The sequence below is a fragment of the Hyperolius riggenbachi genome, chromosome 4 (genome assembly GCF_040937935.1).
Source record: "Hyperolius riggenbachi isolate aHypRig1 chromosome 4, aHypRig1.pri, whole genome shotgun sequence".
Classification (NCBI taxonomy): Eukaryota; Metazoa; Chordata; class Amphibia; order Anura; family Hyperoliidae; genus Hyperolius; species Hyperolius riggenbachi.
In genome coordinates, this window is record NC_090649.1 from 411,257,197 (window position 1) to 411,280,515 (window position 23,319).

General features: G+C 40.1%; 1 protein-coding gene and 1 long non-coding RNA gene across 10 annotated transcripts in view; one reads left to right on the forward strand and one right to left on the reverse strand.

The window, feature by feature from the left end:
- Window positions 1–23,319, forward strand: part of EHBP1 (EH domain binding protein 1) — a 558,994-nt gene that overhangs the window by 451,832 nt on the left and 83,843 nt on the right. The gene's annotated exons all lie outside the window — the stretch shown is intronic.
- On the reverse strand, window positions 1,404–13,254 carry LOC137570900 (uncharacterized). The gene is made up of 3 exons (XR_011031227.1): window positions 13,098–13,254; window positions 6,663–6,740; window positions 1,404–1,657 (listed from the first exon to the last, which is right to left on the reverse strand). It is a non-coding gene; the product is annotated as an uncharacterized lncRNA (long non-coding RNA).

Here is a 23,319-nt window from a genome sequence, read left to right on the forward strand (position 1 = left end):
GGACCCTTAGAGAGCTATATACTGTAGTATTGCTTATTTTTTTGTGAATAAAACTCAACTCTGGTTCTCAAGAGTAAAACTGAAATATATCTGAGGGCTAGAAAAGTGTGTTTTGCTTTCACAGTTCGCCTTCCCATTTCCATATAATGAAGTGTAAAGTTGCTGCTGTGTATTGCTAGGTACACGCGATACAATTTTCTGGCAGTTTTACCTGTCGGATCGACTATTTCCGAAATGGATCGAAATTCAGATTGGACATGTTGGAAAAAATCGATCTGGCAGGTAAATCTGCCAGAAAATTGTATCGTGTGTACCTAGCATTAGTCCTGCCTGGGTTGTGCAGATAAGTCAATGAATGCTGCTTACAGTGAGAAGATGTTGGTGTGAGGCAGAGGTAGGTGACCCAGTCACTGTATTCTCTGCTTCTGCGTGAAGTACCTAATTCGTGATTTCAGCCATGCAAGAATAGTTTTTAGGGTTTCTGCTACTTTCTTTTACATTGCAGAAAGTGTTCTACTGTAAGTAAATCTACTTGTTGATTTTTTTCTTTCACGCTAATAACATTCTTCAAGCCCGATGTAAATGATTACCTGTAGGACAGAAACACAATGTTCTTCTCCGGAAGACTCCTTCTAGACCCTGGTCCTCCTCTTTTTAGCATCCATGTTCCCGCTCTCCCTCTGCGGTAGTTAAATCTTTGGTCAGTATTTTTTTATTAGGGGTAGACGATGAGCTGAAAGTAATTCTGAGCTGATGCAAATGCATGCAGCCTTAAAATGGGTTAATGAAATGCTGCTGCTTTGGCATGTGGCGAGTCCATTTTCAAATTATTTTTTAGTCAACCTGGGATTATTTGCATCTCATTGACCACCTTGGTTTCCATCCTCAATATCCATCCACAAAGCAGCTGCTGGTTATGGCTTTAGTAGGTGGGTAAGCAGTCCAGCCAATCAAAGCTGCCGCCTTTCTTTATCATGGAGTCAAGAAGTGGGAGGAGCAAGACTGGCTGCCATCGTGGAAAACACAGCTGCTCGAACATCTGCTTGCACACCCTTACCTCTGCGTAGGACAGAGTACACAGCCAGGCAGCTGTATACTGATCAGGGAAAATGGTCACCTGAAGCAGTCAGGGAAGATTGTTTTGGGTGATATTTACCACCTATGTCTATGCAGTTGGCCATTTTTGCGAGTTTATCTGTCATGCATTATTCGGAAATGAGTCCACTTGAAGTAATGTCTTTTTTTCTGTTGTGAATAAACATTTGTACATTTCTGCTTACAAAATGCCACCTGGAGCAGTGAGATCCAAGTATTACAGCAGCTCCAAAAAATGGCCTTTGTTATGTTAACAAACGACTGGTTCTCTTTAATATAAATAAACATTGTTCCTTTATTCTTGAGAAAAAAAATAGATAACAGTAGAAAGTCATTCACGAGATTCCTCATCGATTGTATATATAGTGAATGCGAAATTAATTAAATCACCGTGGCTCTGCCGCTTGCGATTGACCATTGCCGGTAAACGTAATTAAATTAGCGAGCGCTCTTAAATGAGAGCCGGCAAATATAGGCAGAATCGAGTGAAAGCTTCTGTAATGTTTTAGATTAGACATTGCTGTGAATTCTCCACATTTTTTTTTCTCTTTCTCCGTTGTCCCTAGATGAATTCAAAGTAATTGGGGTGGTTAATTTTATTTACACAGAGCCGTTCACAGCGCATTAAATAATAGAGATAATTGAACAAGAATTGTCAAGTGTGTACTGATATCAGACATATTACAGAAGGAAATGTGCGTAAAACTTCATTTCTATGCAGCCATTGTTTATGGTAATTAAGTACACAGATTTATCCCTTGGTTGCCTTCCAAGCTTATGGCACCTGCTATTGTTGTGCTCCATTAATATGTAATCAGGAAATAGTTTAATTTTCTAATCTGCAGTTTGAGAATTCAGTTTCTAACAACTCTTAATTACTGCATTGCCCTAATGATGCTCACGGTTATGAAAATTGAACCAATAAACTGTGCGCAGGAAGCCGGAGGGGATTAGAATTGGCGAGGTGGTGCTTACTTAATAAACTTGTTATGCCTTCACCAAAGGGGAGCCAGGTGTCCTTCAGCAGCGGACCCTTTTATGGAGCCCGATTGTCTTCGGCCTCTGTTGCACAGTTCCATGCTTTGTGTTCTGCAGCTCAAGTGGAATAAAATTAAAATGTAAAAATTGGTGTATAAGACGGGAGAGGCTACAGATGCCCATATCTCATGCTGGTCCTTATTTTTAACAAAAGGCACCAGTCCATTGAGGCTTGTTGTGTTCTTCTCTTCTCAAAAGTCCCTGTAGCAATGCACAGCTAGATTGGGTAAGTTTAACTGGGCCTTATCTTATGCCAGCTACACACCATGCAATTTCCTGTCAGATAGATGGGCCAAATCGATAATTTCCGACCGTTCTGGTCTGATTTCTGATCATTTGTCTATCTGATGGGAAATTGCATGGCATGGTTTGTACCAGGCATTAGGTTTTCATGTTAGGATCCCCACCCACAATTTTGCTTTCATTTGGGGCATCAGTAGACTAAAGCACCTGCTAGTTATATCTCTTGTAGACACCATTGATCTTTGTAACCATCTTTGTAATGGTTGGTTGCGTCTCTAGCACATTCTCCAAGGCCACGGTTAAATAGTGACTTTCTTACATCAGGTCTCCTAAACTGTTGGTAAAAAAATGTTTTTATTATGCAATTTTTTTGTACTCATGGGTAAATTTGTGAAGTATTTTTCAACATCTCAAACTGCTATTTGCTTTGTGGACAGGCTCATGCTCCACATTTTGTGGATCACAGAACTGGTGGTTTTCATTGAAGTTCTAATTTGTGTTTGCACCATGCATTAAGATGTTCTACAAAGAATCATGATGAAGACTATGGAAGGTGTTTCTGATTGATTAATGTGAAGGAGCTTCTCAAGCAGTGTTAGAAGAAGTGCAGTGGGAATTCAGTTGAGAGAAAAGCCAACCTTTTGCCATTTGAGATGCCACTTTTATTACCTTCATTACTTACATCCATGAAATTTGGAATTGCTTTGAGAAAATATATATATGTCTAACTGCAAAGGCTTGCTACATCTTTTGCATATTTAGTGCATAGTACAGTTAGGTCTGTAAATATTAGAACACGGTTATCTTACTTTACCAAGAAATGTGGGAGCTGGAGTTTTATATAAAGGGAACCTTAACCGTTATAAAAAAAAAAATGTACCTTTCATTTACCTGGGGCTTCCCCAAGCCCCTGCAGCTGTCCTGTCCCATGCTGGTCCTTAACTATCATTCGGTGCCCCACCACGGGTTAGTTTCACTTTAGGCCAACTGAGCCCCTGGCCATGCGCATCCTTGTACACGTTACCATCGTCAAGTGTGTCCTGGGCAGGCACAGTACGAGGTTTCTCTAACTGCGCCTGTGAAGTACGCGCTTGACGACTGTAACGCGTACAAGGATGAGGGTGGCCAGGGGCCGACTCTGTCATCCGAAAGCAAAACTAACCCATGGTGGGGCACAGGACAGCTGCAGGGGGCTTGGGGAAGCCCCAAGTTAGTGAAACCTTTTTTTTTTTATCAGTTAAGGTTCACTTTAATGAATATGGTACACTTTTCATGTACAGTTTTTCCCATTAAAGGCACTGGAAGTGACAGTTGTTCTAATTGCTAACTGCTAATCAGCACCTCGATCTTGTGGGCGACACTGCTAGGAACAATGGTAAACAGTGTATTGCTCAGTTATACCCAAGAAATGTGTACTGTCTCTATGGAAAGAAGGATGGTGCAGCTTCTGGTGGTCAGGGTGAGGAGGGGGAGCAACGGGCTCAACCATTTCTGTCTGTTCAAGATTTGGCATGCAAGATTAGTTACCTTGACCTTGTGGGACAGCTGTGCACACTCTAGACTCTCCGAGCGGTCACCTCAGCTGAATTCACTTTAACATGTGTATTAGGCTTACATGTCGTTAGAGACTTCACTTACAAAGCTGTTCATAGCCAGATGTGGCCAATTCCCACATTATTTCATTAACAGTTAAACAGGAACAGGGCTGTAGTATCTGCATTTGGAAACAATTACTGTAAATTCTCAATATGTGGCCAATGAAGCAGGCAATCATTAGGCTGAGAAAACCAAACAAATCCACAAGAAAGATGACAGAAATGCTAAGTGACCAAATCTCACAGTTTCGATGCATTCTTTTAAAGAGAAACAATGGAATTGTGAATGCAACATGAAAATAAATGCACAACCATAGAAGGCAACTGTGCTGGATGATCACTGAATTCTTGTCGTTGTGAAAATAAACAATTTCAGACATGGAGGCAAACCAGGAATATGCTCCAGGAGTTGGACTTATCATTGTGAAAGTCTACAATCAAGAGACAGCTTTATGAAAGTGAATACCAATTGTTTACCGCAAACCACTGGAAAGCCTAAAAAAATGGAGCTAGATAAGAATTTTCCAGATTGCATGTAATAACGATTGTTCAGTGCTGGAACAACATTCTTTAGGCAGACAAAACTAATATCAACATGTACCCCAATGATGGCATAAGGATACAGTGTAGGGAGAGAATGGCTTATGTCCTAAAGCACACCACATCAACTGTGAAGCATGATGGAGGCACTGTTAGGGCATGTCAGTGTATGGTTGTCAGTGGAACTGGCTCATTAATTTTAATGCAATGACAGAATCCACAGGTTGGATTTTGCTCTGGTATATTTATTAAGCCCAGTGCTACAACACAGAAAGAGCAGTTCTTTGTGCAAATTAACAATGACTCAGTCATACTAAAAATATGTTCAATGAAGTTCTGGAAAAGCTTTGGGGAAGAAATCCAGCATTGGGTCATATTAATTAGTTGAAAAGTTCAAGAGATTCAGCAGCGCACTGAAAACAGAAATAATGTATAATTATTTGTGTAATTAATTTTGAACTCCTGAAAATAAGGGGTGGGAGTTTTTGTTTAGAAATAGATGTAATTGCTAAACCACTCATAAATAATTTTATAAAACCCCTTAAGTTAAAGTGGTAGATCTACACCATGATTGGTTCATGTCAAAAATATTCTGGTAGCATACAGGGCTAAAATGCTTGAGATAATTTAGTTGGCCAAAAACGTATAGCCCTTGCCACCCCTCCCCCTCTTGCCCTGTCGTCGTCCTCCTTTTTTTTTTTTTTTAAATCAAGCGAGAGCCGCATCATGTCCCCAACTCTGCGCTCTGCGTCCCTATTGCCCTAGCAACCACAGGGATGCGTGCAGAGCTGTTGAGCCGGCTGAACTGCGCCCACATGCGCAGATGGTTTTCGGCACAGACACAGGGACATTATTATATAGGATACATGGTTTCCAGTAAAGTCCAAAGCTATTGATCTCTGATCTAGTCACATTATATTTTTAAGGCAGACGGACTAATGTGCATTTTACATTAAACTTTATACTTATTCTGTTTATTTTATTATGCTTTTTTAAAGCGTTCTGTATGGGCTTTGCTTTTGTACTTTTACAGTAAGTTACTGCTGGCTTATTTTTTTATTCACATCTGCCTCGTTGCTCTTAACACCTGTCAAGGCTTTTCCTGTTAAAACACAAGGTGGTTGTTTGGATTCGGGGTTGCTGTCTTCTGCTGCTTGGTTGTATATTTACTGCCGCTTATCTCTGCTCCATCATCTCCTTGCTGTTATCTCTACACATTGCTCCCAATTGGACAGCTTTCGAGGACCTGATTGCTTAATTAATTTAATTACCTGTTTATCTGTGTAGTTGAGCCACTAATTGAAGGAAAACTGTTTCAGACTGCCTGGAAATTACTACTTATATCTGATATAAGATAGAACTTGAATACAGTAGGTTACTTGAGAGAACTTGAATTTCTATCCTATACTCCAGTGTAATTTATCTTACGAGGATTTCTTTCTGCAGTAAGTCACCTATTGTTCTCGGGGACCATGGTCCACAGTGTTTTAGGATTTTTCAAATCTGAACTTCAAGTAAATATAAAACACCTATGTAATGCAGAAATGTGATCAATATGTTATTTAAGGTTATAGGTCCTATAAACCAGTGGATTTATATGTACATCTAGCATAAACAATGATTTGCATTACTCTGCACAATGTCCACAAATAAGGGATTATGATGGTTGCATTTTAAAGCGGAATATAACCCTGGATTTCAACTTTGCTCTAAAACATTATTTACAGTATTTTATATGCAACCAGCATTTTTTTTTTACTAGACCAGCATTGGAAGGGTTACACAGGGCTTTAAAGTTCCTGGAGATTTCTGCAGAGGCATCCGAAGCTGACATAGATACATTTTGTTTACATAAATGTATCTAAGTGTTGAATGTGACTCATCTCTCTCACTGAGAAGGAGCTTGGAGGACAGCCAAAGAGTGTGTAACATTTCTCAATAGATACATATAACTAAATAGAATGTAACAATCTGAACTTCTGCATATCTCTCCACGGAGCTTTAAACCTCTGTGTTTAACCCTTCCAATGCTGGTCTAGTAAAAAAAATGCTTTTTGCATATCATATGCTGTAAATAATGTTTTAGAGCAAAGTTGAAATGCAGGATTATATTCCGCTTTAAACTCATGAAAGTTAGAGACTGCACAATACCTCATTTGGGATCTGATGAAATGTACTGTCCTATCAGCAGATGAACTACAGGAGCTGTGCCTATCCTGTGATGCTAAACTAAAAAGCAGAGGAAGGAAAGAACATAGAATTGGATATGTTTGTTGCTCTGCATTGCTGGGCTATCTTTATTATACATTCAAACATTTTTGTGCCAAATATGTTGGGGTTTAATTAAGGTACTGTATATGATGGACAAAAGATGAGCAGGATTGTGTCACAGTGGCCATATTATTCATAGCTTCACATTGTAAGATTTATTTATTTGTTAAAAATCTAAAAACTACATATATTACGTGATACAGTACACCATGTGTGTTTGTATGCAGAAACACATGCATGTTTTTTCAGAGCAGCTAATGTAATTGATAGAGAAAACGCACTGTGCAGCATTATGCTGCAGGATGTCAGGTTTTGGGGGTTTTTTTGCGCATGAAAAATATATTCACATGTGAACTAGCCCATTGATTAACATGAGTTCTTAGTTTCAGTCAGTTTTTCTATGCAGAAAACATGTACGAAAATAGACAAGTGTGTCCCCTGCCTTAACTGTGTTGTCATACAATCCATAGACCTAGTCCAAAACAAGAAATTGTGCCCATAAGAACAATTGTGTACTTGTAGTAGACTCAAAAGTAATGTTTGGTAACCCGGAACATGTTTTGTTCTAAAGACTGCTTCTTCAGAAGCCCAGCAAGTAAGTCTGGTAATTCTGACATGGTCCAGTTGATCATCTCTGTTCCATTAAAATATACCCTAATTAATTTCTAATACAAAACAAGATGGTTGCTTGTAGAAATGAACAAATAACTTTCTTATCAAAAAGGACCATAAAACCAATTAAAGGTTTGAATCTGCAGTCTCATAAATTGAGATTAGTGCAATACCGCAGATGTATGAGTGATGCAACTTGAATGGCTGGCTAGAGAGTGAGAGACTCTCATTTACCGTCGAAGGCCAATTGTTTTTAATTAGTTTCATGGTCAAATTTGATAATAATAATATAAATAAAAGCTATTTGTTAGTTTCTACAAGTGACCGATTGGTTTTATGGTACATATTCTTTCTTATGTGGTTATGTTCCTGAGGTTATAGTAATTAATACACTTATTGGTTGAGTTCCATTATTGCTGTATTAAGATGCCCCTGCATACTAGGCTACATTACCCAAAAATATCTTTTAATATACACATTGAGGGCACAAAGGAAAGGGGGTAATACATACTTTTTGTTTAACTCAATACAGGGCCTGCCTTTATACATATTCATGTTATGCATTTGACCAGACAGAACAAGAAATCCCATTTTCATATGTTCATATAGTTAATCTTTGTAGGGCGGTCAGTTTTCAAGCAGGGCATCAGTCAAAGCTTTTATTTTTTTCTTTATTTATTTTTTTTATTAGTTTTGGTTAGCGTTGGGAAAATTCGACCTTGTAGCATTCTAGCTTTGTTTAGGAGCCATCCTTCACTTCCTGTTAGGTTGATGACCAGGGCCCATGCAGTGAGAAGGCCTTCCTGTTTACCCTCATTTCCTTCTACGCTATAGAGTTTATTCACCCTGTATTTCTGTGAAGATTGTACTAGGAGCTGCTGTCAGGTGGTCATGGAGAAGCCAAAGGGCTTTACTTCTCAGACCTGACCAACTGCCTGTGACCATTATAAGGTGGTTTCATTTTTCCTGATGGACTCTCATTTATTTTGTGTAATGGATCGTGCCGTGGGAGGGATGAGTCTGATGGAGGCATGATGCAGAGAATTACGGTGAAAAGATCTCGCTACAAGGGAGAACCAGCTGGGAGATGTGGGTGGATTGACCATTTAAAACCCAGATAGGCATTTGTCTTGTTTATGTTTTTATTTGCCGTCGCTACCGTCAGAGGGACAATCCTTTGCATGTGGGGGTTTCAGTGATGTAATCATAGAGGCTTTTAATAATAAAAAGGCTTCACGTTTGCACCAAGCAACGTTCAACCGAGCACAGGGAGCTTATCCAGCCTGGGTAAATCCTTGCCATTCTTCAAACCGGCGATCAGAGCATTCTATCACCGGGCTGTCTGCCTATTTCACCTATGTGCGCCTAAGTATTATTTTTCATTTATAAGACAGGCTGCTCATCATCGCCCTCGTTTGACTAAAGATTTAAGCTGCCAAACGTGAGCTGCATAGAAGCCGTTTTCTCGTCACACAAACAGCTAGCCAGCCTCTAAGTATATTATCAGGCAACTTCTTTCAGAAACGTATTGCTAAAGAAGCTTAACATTAATTATTGCAACTTTGGGAAGATTACATCCACACTCGCCTTGTAAGAAGCAGCATAAACTTCTTGACCTCCATTGCCTGAGCTTTAAGACACAAGAATGGCATTTTACCAACTTTAATGGGATAACCAGTATAATCTTTCAGCAGTAAGGGGGGAAAAAAGTGTTTAGCTTATAATACCCTTCTGAGTCGTGATAGAAGCGGCCTGTTGTGTGTGCTGCAATCATAATTCCTATGTCTTCTTACTGGTTTTACTTCCTTTAGTACTTGACGAGCGGAATCTTACAAGATTATGGTTTAGCGACCAGCCAATTAGCATATTGGCTTCCATCCACTGTCATCTTTTGTTTATATGCCAGCTTTTTATTTGGACTGTACAGAATAAATAAATAAGCAGAACATGTCATTGTACGGTAGGGCCGATAATGCGCTGTCACCCGGGCCCCCCTGTTTGAAATGTTGGAAGGGCCCTTTTCCACTAGCGGCGTTTGCGATGCTGAATCGCAAAAACGCAAACCGCTAGCGATTTTACAATCGCTACGGTTTGCTTTTTAACATGGGAATCGCGGTAGGTCATTTCCACTACCGCGATTCGTTTTTGCGGGGAACGCGAACGCGCGGCGGAGCGATAATTGCCGCGATTTTGCTATGCAGTGCATAGCATAGCAAAATCGCGGCCGCAAACGTCGGGGGAATCGCCGGTTTTGCGATTCAGCAATCGCTAGCGTTCAGCGTGAACGCTAGCGATTGCAGGTGGAAAAGGGCCCTTACGGAGATTTCCCTTGCTGGGTGAGGCGCCGTGAAAAGAATGATGTGTCCATTTCCTAGTGGGAGTGGATGTGTTTAAAGGAAGGGGGAAGAAACGCTGACATGTCTTAGCTGGTAACCGTATACAGTAATGCGTGATAATGTACAGCCATTGTGCACATGCACTGATCAAACTGCTGTACTTTCTGCTGTGCATTGCAACCACTCAGGCTTTACCTTTCCAGTCTGCTGTGTATACAGTCTCTTGTCCATAGCAACCACTCAAGCTTTACTTTTCCAGTGTAGTTTTTATGGGCAGCAGCCTGTATATACAGCAGTCATGTTTTGGATTTAAAGTGAAACTCCACTTTGTTGTAGGATTGCCATTAACCTAGATTAGGGGTGTCAAACTCAAATACCAAGTGGGCCAGAAGTGATCAATGAGACCAAGTCACGGCCAACCTCAATGACTTATGGCCACTCCCATCCCTTATAAAGTTTCCTGGTGTCTAACACCTGCCCCCCCCCATACAGTTCCCTGGTGTCTAGTGCCCCCTTCTCTATACATTTCCCTGGTCTTGTGGCCCCTCCCTTATACAGTTCCCTATTGTCTCGTACCCCCACTCCCTCCCCTATACAGTTCCTTGGTGTCTAGAGCCCCCCTCCCCTATAAAGCTCCCTGGTGTCTAGCGTTGCCCCTCCCCTCCCCATATGGCTTCCCTGGTGATCTACGGCTTCACCTCCAATATAGCTCCTCTGGTAGTCTAGAGTGGGCCAAACATAATGCTAAGTGGGGAAAATATTTGATGGCCCCTGAGACGGAGTTTGACGTGTACAATCTAGATCAATGCTGTACATTTTTTCCTTTTTTAATTTCATGTAACTAAAATTGACCTTTCATTTTGGTTTGAACCCTCCTAAGGATATACAAAACAAAAGTTGTGTGTCCCTTTAATTCTCTAACTGACTTATAAACATGACTTCTAGAGATTGTCAGTGGGATTCAGATAATTGCAGCTAGTAAGAAACTTTCATTCAAGTTGCATGCATCTTTAAATTTGGCCAATCCAAACTGAAAGGAAGTTCATTTTGATTTGTCTAATGCAAGACGCACTCAATTTACATGGGCGTTTCGTGCAAGATGTGGGACTATTTGCATCTCATTGACCATCTCCAGTAACTTGTAATGTTTTGTCCAAAACTGTTGAACCAAGCTGGTTGTTCTCTGCAGAATGCCATGGTGGAGCAAAACCGGCCTCCAAACTGCATGACCTGTTGTATAAACAGCTAGTCACTCCCCCAGAAAACTGCAACCCCAAAGCAGGCTTGTAAAACATGAAGAGAACCTGTAAAGTGTGTACAGATGATGACGTTGGTGAAAATCAATTCAGAACCCTGTACTTTAAGTTAGGAATGCTAAGCCTGCATTCACACTTATGCATTGCAGTGCGACATAATGAGCACACTGCAACGGAAAACGTTGCTCTACCCATGCAGCATTCATGGTGCAGCCAGTGCAGTTTAATGGTGTGTGGCATCCCAACATACTGCATGTAAAATGTGTGTGTTAACAATGACCATGAAGCATACTTTTCATTGTATGTCTCATTATATGGGACGCTACGTGCAGATAACCTGCAGTATAACTTTCTTGTTCTGTTGTGTTCTTGCTTTTACTGGGAATGGAATGCAACACCCACTGTGAACCTTACCTCTAAGGAAACCTTAAAGCGGAACTCCAGTGAAAATAATGTAATAAAGTGCTTCATTTTTACAATAATTATGTATAAATGATTTAGTCAGTGTTTGCCTATTGTAAAATATTTTAAATCCCTGATTTATATTCTGACATTTATCACATTTATCCACATGGTGACATTTTTACTGCTGGCAAGTGATGTAGCTGCTGCTTGCTGTTTTGGCAGTTGGAAACAGCTGCAAACAGCTATTTCCCACAATGCAACAAGGTTCACAGACAGGAAACTGCCAAGAGTACGTACTCAGAATTTTTTTGTGCCCCCCTGATGGTCTGTTTGTGAAAAGGAATAGATTTCTCATGTAAAAGGGGGTATCGGCTACTGATTAGGATAAAGTTCAATTCTTGGTCGGAGTTTCTCTTTAAGTGACTTGGTGAGATAGATGTGTATGTTCAGTGCATAGCACACAAATAAATAGCACGTAAAAGGGAAAGAGGCGCCCTGGTGTAATAAAAGCATCTAAAATCAGCTTAAAATCTAAAAGTGATATGAGGTAGCTTACCTCAATGACGAAACCTCTGTAGTTAATACAAGGGATTTTTATTAGCACAGGCAACGCGTTTCGCGGGTCTCGGCCCGCTTCATCAGGCCAGTAAAAGTGCCAAATAGAAAAGATCATCCCCTATGCTAGATGATCTTTTCTATTTGGCACTTTTACTGGCCTGATGAAGCGGGCCGAGACCCGCGAAACGCGTTGCCTGTGCTAATAAAAATCCCTTGTATTAACTACAGAGGTTTCGTCATTGAGGTAAGCTACCTCATATCACTTTTAGATTTTAAGCTGATTTTAGATGCTTTTATTACACCAGGGCGCTTCTTTCCCTTTTACGTGCTAAGTATACCCCCGAACACATCCTTTCCGAGGGGAGGTGGCAGACCACCAGTGGAGTCCCCACAGTGGACTCTGTCCCCCTTTTTTCCACTAAGAGAGCGACCATCCTTCCGGTTCTGGCTAGGACCACCCCGAGTGGAGTCGGGTTTATTGTCTCCACCTGCTTCCTGTGGTTGGTTGCCCCCAGCAACCTCCCTTTGTGAGTAGTGCTTCTAATTTATTTTCTTTTATTGTGGTCATTGACATATTGCACTACTGGGCTCCCGTTTTTTGTCTCCTGTGACTTTTTCTACAGGGTGTTCATCCACCCCTACTACAATTGCACACAAATAAATAAGCTGTGATGCTTTTCTTTTGCTGCCTGAAAGAGTTAATATTCTACTATGCAATTGACAGTTTTTCTCCAGTCTGGATCCAGTCGGACTACAACATCCCTTGTGATAAGGAATTTCAGCCATAAAATACTTTGCTCTTAGAAGCCCAGTTCTCTGCCAGGAGAGGATATATAAAAAGGGTCAATAGTTCATATACTGGATATTTGAACGCTCTGAAACGCAGAGGCAGACTTTTGCATTCGGCTGAGACAACACAATAAATCTGCTTTTTTTACGTTTTTAAACATAAAACTGGGGATATCTAAAAGTCCTTTTAGGAGTAGGAGGATAGATACAATTGTTTATCTCTTCACTTTTTCACTTGAAGGACCACTATCGCTAAAAATGTAAAATTTGAAATGCATGTAAACGCACACAAATACGAAGTACTCTTCCAGAGTAAAATGAGCCATGAACTACTTTTCTCCTATATTGTTTTCACTTACAGTTGGTAGTAGAAATCTGACAGAACCCACAGATTTTGGGCTAGTCCATTTGTTCATGGAGGATTCTAAGCATGGCCTTTATTCTTTACTAGTAAAAAAGGGTGCTAGGTCACAGCCGCTACCCCCGCAATGCGCGCACATACGCATCCCACTTGCTCGTTCCCCACCACTGTCTGAAGTATATGCACACAGGGAGCTGCTTGCATGGCAGTTGGAAAAGCTGTTATTTCCCACAATGCAATGAGAACCTCTGTGAACCTCACACAGCAAACTATCAGATCTGGCCCTGTGTCCTAACTGCCCTGGCTGCGCACATGCTCAGTACAAAAAAGCCAGGGACACACAACCATTCAATTGATGATGTATAGGATAAAGACACTACCTGGAAATGATTTATACAAAGATGCTGGCCAGTCTCCCTGCTCCATGCACACTTGTTTGGCAGTTGGACTGAGCAACTGCCATTCACTATGTGCTTTTGAAAATAACGAAAACCCTGAGAATCCCCCTTGAGGAGATGGGCTTCTCCAAAGCCTGTCAGTTCTGTCAGATTTCTATTACCTACTGTAAGTGACAGCAACATAGGAGAAAAGTAATTTACATCTTATTTTACTATGGAAGAAATGTACTATGTATTTGTATGTGTTTACTATCGCATTTTCACGATAGTGTTCCTCTAAGTATCACTCATGCGATTAGTATTATTTTATACAATCCGATTTTTGATTCAGATTAAAAAAAAAGTACTGCATGCTGCTACGATTTTTAATCAGAATCAAAAATCGGATCATATAAAAAAATCGGAATTGCATGTAGTGTGCAAGAGGCCTAAGGCATTAACCCCTGCGCTGCTACAGATTTGAACAGCTACAGGTTAATTAGGAGTTTAGGGGTTTAAGTGCAAATCCAAAACAAGTTAAAGTATTTATTTGATGCCTGATTCCATTATTGGTAATCATCTTGTCCAATACATCCAGTAGTCATATTTTTCTTTAGCAGGAAAACATTGAGTGTATGCACACATTCTGTAACCTATAGCAACAATGGCTGCCTGCTTCTATTAAAACTGGAGCAGCGATCCGACTGGTAGCTTTCATTTATAACACATTTCTGTCCCATTTCTTTTTTTTCTCCATCGTAACAAGCTTGCCTTGTGGGAAAGTGAGAACCACATTCGCCTCTCTTCTCTATTTACAGAGCTCAGTGCATGAGATTGCTGGATTATAACTCATTTTAATGGCTACATTAAAAAATACATCTAACATCATTCTTAATTAGAATAATCTCTAAAGCCAGTTAAATGTTTCAGAAGACAAACAGTTTAATTAGCGAACCTACAGAGGCTCCCATCCCCCAAATGTGCACTAGCCTCAGACTTGGTGTTAGCCTTTCAAGCATTCTTAAACAATCGGATGAAAGGGGATTTTAGGAAGATTAGAGGACTGGGATGCTTTGGACGATGTCCGTTAATCATGAGATATGCAGCATCCACTAAGTTTCATCAAGAAACGAGCATTTCAATAAAGAGGGGAAGGAGGAGAGGCAAAACTATTTTGATTATCTAGTTAGCATGAATTACAAGTTGTAATATTGAATGATAAGGCGCATTAAATAAATGTATTCCTTTAATTGTCTGCACAAGTAGAAGTACATGCTGGGGTGTAGCAGCAAGTGATATACCAGATTAGCATTCTGAAAAGGACAATGTTTTTTTTCCCAGGGATCAAGCCTTTTGTTAGTCTATCCCCGGGTGCTACAAGATATTTTTAGGAGGGTGATTCAAATACCTGAGCCATTCTAAATACTATGGAAAGATGCATTGTGGAATTCTAATCCCATACAATGCCCAGCACTGTATGTGCTCTGTCGAATTTCACAGGACCTCCCCTAAGGTTGGTACATAACAGAACGGATTATAAACTGCTCCCTTCAGTTAGATATCCATTTGTTGTCCAGTTCTTCGTTACAGCAAGCTCTTTATTGACAATTCCAAACAAACAGCACTGGGGAGGGTGGGGTGACCACGTGGGTTTTAACCTCACCTCTATATCTAGTTGGCTTGTGATAAAACAATATACTGAACAAAGGCTTGTGGACTTTTGCTTTTGTCTCATGGATTTTTTTTTTTGCATCGTCCCATCTTTGACTACATTTCACAGTTTGTTCTGCATCCTTTACCCTTATGAGTGTGTGTATGTATGTGTATATAGGATTCTGATCACAGAATCTGATAAAGTTGAATACTTACCTGCCGATGGTTCGGGGAGCCTAATAGCAACGGCTCCAACCGAGGTTCCATGATCCATCTTCCTGCCTGTGGGAACATGCAGCGTCATGTAACGGCCACAAATTAAAATTTACCATCACAGCACTTTGCTCCGCCGTGACGATCATTGCCGCGCATTGCAAAACGTTGTTCGCCTTATCGCTCGCCTGTACCCATGTAGCGAGATCGCGGGAATGATAATTCATCTCTTAAAAAATTGCCGGCCGTCGGAAGAATTATGCAAAGAATCACAGGGTGGGTACGGAACTTCCAAGATACCTTGTTTTCCATCCAGTATGAAACTTCTTGAATATTAAAAAAAGCAAGCTCACGTACTTGCCTATGGAGAGGTAAGGTTCTAGATCTCTTAGAGCCTTCTCTGTCCTCTCACAGTGTCCCCACTCCAGCGCAGTCACCCCCGTTTAAAATTACAGTTGTGGCAAGACCATATTTACATCTTAGTATTAACGTTCTCCGAAGTGAAGGCTTTAAGGAAACACCTAACCATACAGTGCTTTAATATCATGGATCTAATACGACATTTGACTCCATTTAATGGAGAAAAAAAATAAGCTTTGATCCTGATATGAGTGTATAGACAGATATAACCCCATTCTTCTAAAGAACAACCTTCAAATTTTTTATTTAATTTTTTTATGGAGAAAGTTTGAAAATCTTAACTTGCTGTTTCAGAACATGCCACAAAGCTACAGTTTAGATTTTGTTTTGTTTAACTCTTGAGATTGGGGAATTCATTGACTTCTTATTTGATCTTGGGGTTGTTTAATAGTACAGTAGGGCGTTGTTGTGCAAAATGGGAGTGCTATGAGGGAACTAAGCTTTTCTTAATTAAAAATATTAAGTTGCACCACTCTGACACATACAAAGATAAACACTCCTTCACGCCTATGAGCATTTCAGTGCATGCTTTTCACCCTTCTCTTTTCATAACTAGGGTTATACAGGTGGCAGCCATTACTTCTGAGCTTAGTAGGAGGTTTTAGATCATGGGTGTGTTTGTCATCAGCTATCCTCCCTCACAGGGGCGTCTTCTATGTAAAATCTCACACAAGCTGAGATCACCTCCCCTGTGACATCATCAGTAGCAGCCTGTGGTTTTTTTTTTGTATCTCCACCAATCTACCGGATTCTGTCCCGGCAATATGAAAGGAAGGGAGGGTTCCTCCAATAAATGTAAAATATTTTATATTTGTCATCATGCAGCTGAAAAAAGGCTGCTATTTATTATTATAATTTAGAAAATAGATTTTATTTCTGAAATCTTGTATTTTTTAATTTGGGTCCACTTTAACAGTGAACTAATATATAATGGTTGGAAGCAATTATTTTGTTCCTTCAAGCAGAAACCCATTTTAATGTAGGTAGTAAGGTGTAAGAGCGCGCAAGTGCATTTCCAATGGAATCACTTGGGGACACAAGTGCTTTCCCCTCCTTAATGATAAATGTAATGGGCCCCTATGGCGGCGGCCAAAAATGTGTGCTGTTTGCAGGGTTTTTTGGTTAATTTTTAGCGGTGGCGGGGAAGGTTTAGGTGGATCTTGTGGGAGGGAGCGTTGAAGAGGAGCTCCAGTGAAAATAACGTAATGAAAAAAAGTGCTTAATTTTTCCAAAAATTATCTATAAATGATTTAGCCAGTGTTTGCCCATAGTAAAATCTTTCCTCTCCCTGATTTTGACATTTTTCAAAGGCCGACATTTTTACTGCTGGCAGGTGATGTCTGTGGAAACAGATAATGCATTTTTGGCAGTTGGAAACAGCTGTTATTTCCCACAATGCAAAAAGGCTCCCACAGTGTGATGTCAGCACCCTGGTGCTGACATCACACTGTGGGAGGGGTCTCGCCACAATATCAGCCACTCATAGACCTCTGATGATCCATTTGAGAAAATGAAAAGATTTCTCATGGGAAAGGGGTTATCACCTACTGATTGGGATGAAGTTCAATCCTTGGGTACGGATTCTCTTTAAGGTTATCAGTGGGTAGTAGGTAGGTTTTTTTTTTTTTGGTTTTTATTTTGGTTTTTCAGCAGTGATGGGGAAGGTTTAGTTTAATCGTGGAGTAGGGGTTAAGGTTATCAGTGGGTAGGGTTTTGTAAGTCCACTTTCAGCACCAAAACCGATGTTAATGTGTAACATTACATAATGTTCTTCATCAATGATCTGACTTTTGTTTACCAAGCTTCTTGCTTTTCTGCGTTTTACTAGATTCTTGTAATCTCCTAAAATACAAACCATTTTTTCATTTTCAAAAGTTTTATTGAAATATTTTTTATTTTAAAAATCGACAAACCTCAGTTCACCATTAAATAAATCATAAGTGCTATCATTCTTGGCGAACATAACCAAGCAAATATGGTTATAGCCAAACATACAAACCATTGTTTTTAAAATAAATGAAATTCCTTCTTGTAATAGATTTAGCAGAAATGTCGTTCAGTTCTGGACTCCTTTTTAGAACATATAGTTATTTCGCTAATGATGTCCGCACCACCTAATTGTGCTGGGGGAGAAAATGATTATTTAATTGGTTCATTGAAATGTTAACTGAAACAAACCTTGCATGCAGTGGACTTGAGCCACTGCAGTGTTGCACTAATGTCTGCATTCATTTGCAAAATAGTTAATTAGAGCACTCTGGTAGTTCATTTGCTTTTCTATTGATGTGCTTAGTTAAACACACTGAATCTGTTTTTTTTGCTTGTGGACTGTAGCACCAAGGCTAGATTTTACACATTAAACCCATTACAAGTTTAAAGAGATGGTGGTTATCCCTGTGTCCTCAAATGACTTTTGCAAGTAGTGTCAAGAAGTAACCGAAGAGTGCTTTTTTGCGATTTGCACACTTAGCAGATATCAGACAATTTTGAAGCCATGTTATACTATTTTTTTTTATCTCGACCAGTCATATCAATGTGGTATTTTTAAATCGAGTTAAGACCTCTTTTACTTTGCATGTGGTGGTTGTCCTCTGTCATCTCACATGTGGTAATGCAATGGAGGAATCATCTCTGACTCTGCTGGTTTCAGACATTAAAGGACACATCCAAGCTGTATGAAAATAAAAAAAATACACTTACCTAGGGCCCCTGCCAGCCATCCGGTTCACTTGCCACAGCTCCGCTTACCGCCAGTGGCTGGGGTCCCCTCTGGCGCAGGATGTCCACGGCGCCTACGCTGTACAGCGTAGGCACCATGGACATCCTGCGCATTAGTCAGCATGACCAGTGAGCCGCACGTTGGAGCACAGGAGAAGCCGACCTGGCGAGGTCGGCACCTCCACCGGAGGGGGCCAGGAGCCACCGGAGCTGTGGCGAGGGCACAGGATGGATGCAGAGGGCTGGAGGAAGCCCCAGGTAAGTGTATTTTTTTTTTATTTTTAAAGTGCTCAGACCTTCCCTTTAAAGTGAATGGACTTTGATATGGACAAGGGGTTTTGGGGGGAGGCTTTGCTGCCCCTTTTTTCCAGAGACTCCTTCCTCCACATCATGTACCATTAAGGCTGGAATAGCTCAGGGTGCGGAGCCCCACATGGTCAGGCTCTGAATTCTGGGCACTTGCATGGGTGAAAAGAGGTTAAAGAGGCTTGGGAGGAGGCAGGGGCCATGCATTTTTTTCTTTATGTAAATAGGTATAATTAACAGGAATGTTTATACAACAGTATTACGGCTGTACAGTGATCCCTGCCAAAAGCCTTGCAACTTGCCCCAGCACCATTGACTTCAATGTCATTTCATCCCACTTGCGGAAATGTGAAAGGTGAAATAGGCCATGCTGTCCCCATTCGGTTCAGGTGCTGCAGCTATTGACATGTGAACTACCTTTAAGCTCACCTCGTTTCTTTCATCTGATAATGTCTGATGGTGTTCCCTACCCCATCACTAACAATATTGGGGTACAATATATGAATGGTTTCTTTCAGCTGTCACTTGGAGTGACAGTTCTTGCACAATACAACCAAGTGTTGTATGGGCCAGTTAACCTTTACAGTTATTGATTTCATATAACATTTATAATTATTGGTATAGCATCAGAACCTTCTGACACTTTACAGATAATCATGACTGCCATCAGAATTCCGTTTAAAAAAGTGGGTTCCCCACAAGGACATTTTAGGATCCCACCTTTCCCCCAATGCAAGGTAAAATTCCATGCTTTCCCACTTTGTACTGGGACCATATCAAGTAAAAACCGCGCCAGAGATTTTGACGCAGCCGGCGCCTCCATAGGACATAATGGGAATTACGGCCAAAGCGTTGCTTAGACAGTAAATTGGGTGCTGTCAAAAGATGGAGTACAAATTGCTATAAATACAGCGTAATTCAGCCATCAGCAAAATCTGGAAGCCAAATTACGTCTTGCCCCTTGTCCATGGTGGCCTGGAGGGGGGATAGTAATTAATGCCCCCGGGACTTGTGCAGGAGCAGGGCGAACCTTTTATTTATTTTTTTGGCTTTACCCGGTGGCTTGATTATATGTATGCACTGGCACTGGGTGCTGCTTTTTTACCACCCTCTTCTCCAAGGTGGTTTTGCAAATAATTAGTATTTCCTGTAAACTAGGCTAGTGCAGATTACACACAGTTGTATATCAGTAAATGGCTTCTTTGCACTCATGAGCACTCACTAATTACCACATTGTGTTTTCTGTATTGTCTTCTAATGTCATCCAATCCTGCATGTGGCCAGTTTTCCCCCTTAATAAGGAAAGGAAACCTGTAAATAAACATTGGGTGAATATTCATGGACAAGCAGGTCTTATCTACAAGAGCCATCATTGTTTCTTATCTTAATTGAGTAAAAGCAATTTAGCTAGCCATTTAATTGCAAAACCTGTCCACCAGCTGATTAGTTTCACACTAAACTTGCTGCTTGCCCTTAATGCCTCAACCCAACCTTCCCGTCTGTGTTTGGAAGCCAGTATTCTGCTGTAGACAGAAAATTAATTTTGCTGGCAAATCAGACTGTGTCAGTTATGCTCTGTTACCCAGTAGACTTCAGGTCTTGTAAATACACATTTTAAAATTAGCAATTGCATTAAAATAGGTTATTTTTGATCCTGTAATGTAAATGCATAGTCTTAATCTAGCAGAAAATAGCATCCATTTAAACCTCCCAAGCAAGAAATAGTAGGAATCCAAACACAATTTAGCCCTGTTTTTTCCTTGCAGTTATCATTTTGTAGCGATTTAGGCACTTTTGCTCCTTTTGCAGTAGCTACTTTATTAAATGTATTCTAAAATATGGTAGTTTAAATGCTAAAAGAGAGGAAATAAATAAGAAACAAAAAACTTTACTTGCAGAATAAATGCCTATATCACAAAAATGACAGTCCTAAAAGATGTAGGCATATTTATTTTAAATTCTGAAAAGAGGATTGGGATAGTTGGTATATTTATTTGTTCTGTTATGGTATGCACTTTTATACAAAGTCATTGTCCTTTTTGCCACTATTCCAAATAAGGTGCTAACAAGAGTACATAAAACATAGGGCATTAAAAAAAGTGAAATAAGCAATATAGACTTGTCTAATAAACTAAAGAAATGTACAGCAATTACAAGAAACAAGGGGAGTGAGGTCTACCCTTCAATTTTAACTTTAGAAATGTTCATGTAGGGGTTATAATTGTTTTTATATTTTATTTCGTATTAGAACCATTTTACTTTAATCAGGAAAATATGAAATATTGCCCATTTTTATTATTAGTGCCCCCTGTTAAATTGGCTACCGAGTTTTGTAACCAAAAGTAATTGTTGATTTCCTCCTAAAAGTAAAGATAAGTTCAGTGTTAATAAGGCTTATATATCACAGTCATGAAATGTGTCTTTTTGTAAGGTTTTTTTTTTTGTTTGTTTTTTTAAGTAGGTAGTGATTTATTCATTTTTGCAAATTACACAACATTATGTAGAGTTATTTTAACTTGCCAGGATTCTGTCAAATTGGCAGGATGGCTGTAAAATGAAAGATTACGTTTAAAGGTACACTGCAGTGAGAGGGATATGAAGGCTGCCTTATTTATTTAACAATTAAAGGAGGCTGCCATATTTATTTCCAATTTTCCATAGAAAGAATGCTAATTGCTTGGTAGTTTTGCTGGTCCTTTTGGCTGCAGTGGTATTCGAACTGCACACCTGAAACAAGCATGCAGCTAATATTGCCAGACAGTTATCGCAGCACTAATGTTCATACTCTCTGTTGCTGAAAATATTATAGACACACAATCAACAGGGCATCCAGATAATTGGCACAGTTCAAAAGTAAATTAAGCCAGCACATCTCTCTCACTTTAGTGTCCCTAAAGGTTGATAAATGTGATTGTATGCAACTAAATTGAAGTAGTAACATTGCACTTTTTGCCCTGAAAAGGATACAACTAGGAAAATTAGAAAATAAATTGGGAATTTTGATAAACAATAACTTAAAGGAATACTATCGATTGAAATGACTTTTTTTTTTATACTCTATATTAGTGTACACATTACCACTAGTGCTAGGGGCACTTTATTTATTCACCCAGGTCTCTCTCGCTATCCCTGCTTAAAAATTCATTTCTCACACAGTTCTCATAGTAGTTTGGGTCACCCTGAGCTGCTTGGTTACTCTGTCACACAGATCACAAATATATTTCACTGTGTCACTCACAGCATGCAGCAGACATGAGGAGAAATAGGCTGATCTGAGGTGGTAACAGGTAACTAAATGAGCTGGAATATTGCTGGAATATAACTAGCTAACTAGTCTGTGTTTACACTCAGACTGGCTGCCTGCTTGAGGTGATTCACTCCAGGCTGCATCCACTTTACAAGCTGCTGAGAGGGGCAGACCACTGTTTACAATTAGCATCATTAGTATCTTTATCAGTCAAGAGAAGCAAAGATAATAAACACACATTGCTAGAATCTTTAACCCCTTACCACCATATCAATAAGATTCTTTCAGCAAGGTGATAATTAAACTATAAACTGAGGAGTTTAAAGCAACTCCCCTGTGCAGACACATGGTCTAGCCCTCTGGGAGCTCAGTATTAGATAAATTTTGTATCCAACACTGACGCTAAAACTGACGGAGGATTTTACAGCTGAGAGGAACAGCTGTGTGAGGAATCAAATTGCTCCTAGTACTTGCCCTAATGTGTGCTACAACATACAGCATTTAAAAATAAATGCATACATCGATAGTATTCCTTTAAGTACAGTGGCATACCTATGGAGCTATGGGCCCCGGTGTGAGTTTTGCATGGGACCCCCCAAGCACTCTATATATGTAACACTTGATACAGCGCAACAAAACCTGCCAAGGTCATCCACAGTGTCAAAGGTGCAAGAAGGGGATGGAGAACAGTTTACTAATGATTGCTACTATTCAAAGCATTTATAGAAGTGATTATAACCAGCACAAGACCAATAAACCGCTAATACTCTAGTTGAGGAAGGGCCCCTCTGGCCCAAGGGCCCCGATGCGGTCGCTACCTCTGCAACCCCTATTGCTACGCCACTGCCCAAGTAGCAGAACTTAAAGGGAACCTGCTGATCTCTTTGACTGCAGTGGTGGCTGAATCACACACCTGAAACAAGCATACAGCTAAACCAGTCTGACTTCAGTCAGAGCACCTGATCTGCATGCTTGTTGAGGGGCTGTGGCTAAAAGTATTAGAGACGCAGGAGAGTCGGGCAACTGGTATTATTTTAAAAGGAAACATCCATATTCTTCTCAGTTTAGGTTCCCTTTAATGCCAAACAACAATTTCAAGAGCAAATAAAATATGATGATGTGTAAAAAGAGAGAAGGTGATTCATGTGCAGTATTGCTACTGTAGAAAATCACTTGTACCACCTTGTCTTGAACACAGAGCACTGTTCTTGGTGCTGTTGAGAAGAATGGGAGTACGTCTATTACTGTATGCTAAATACTATAAGTGCTGTTTACAGATTTTAAGA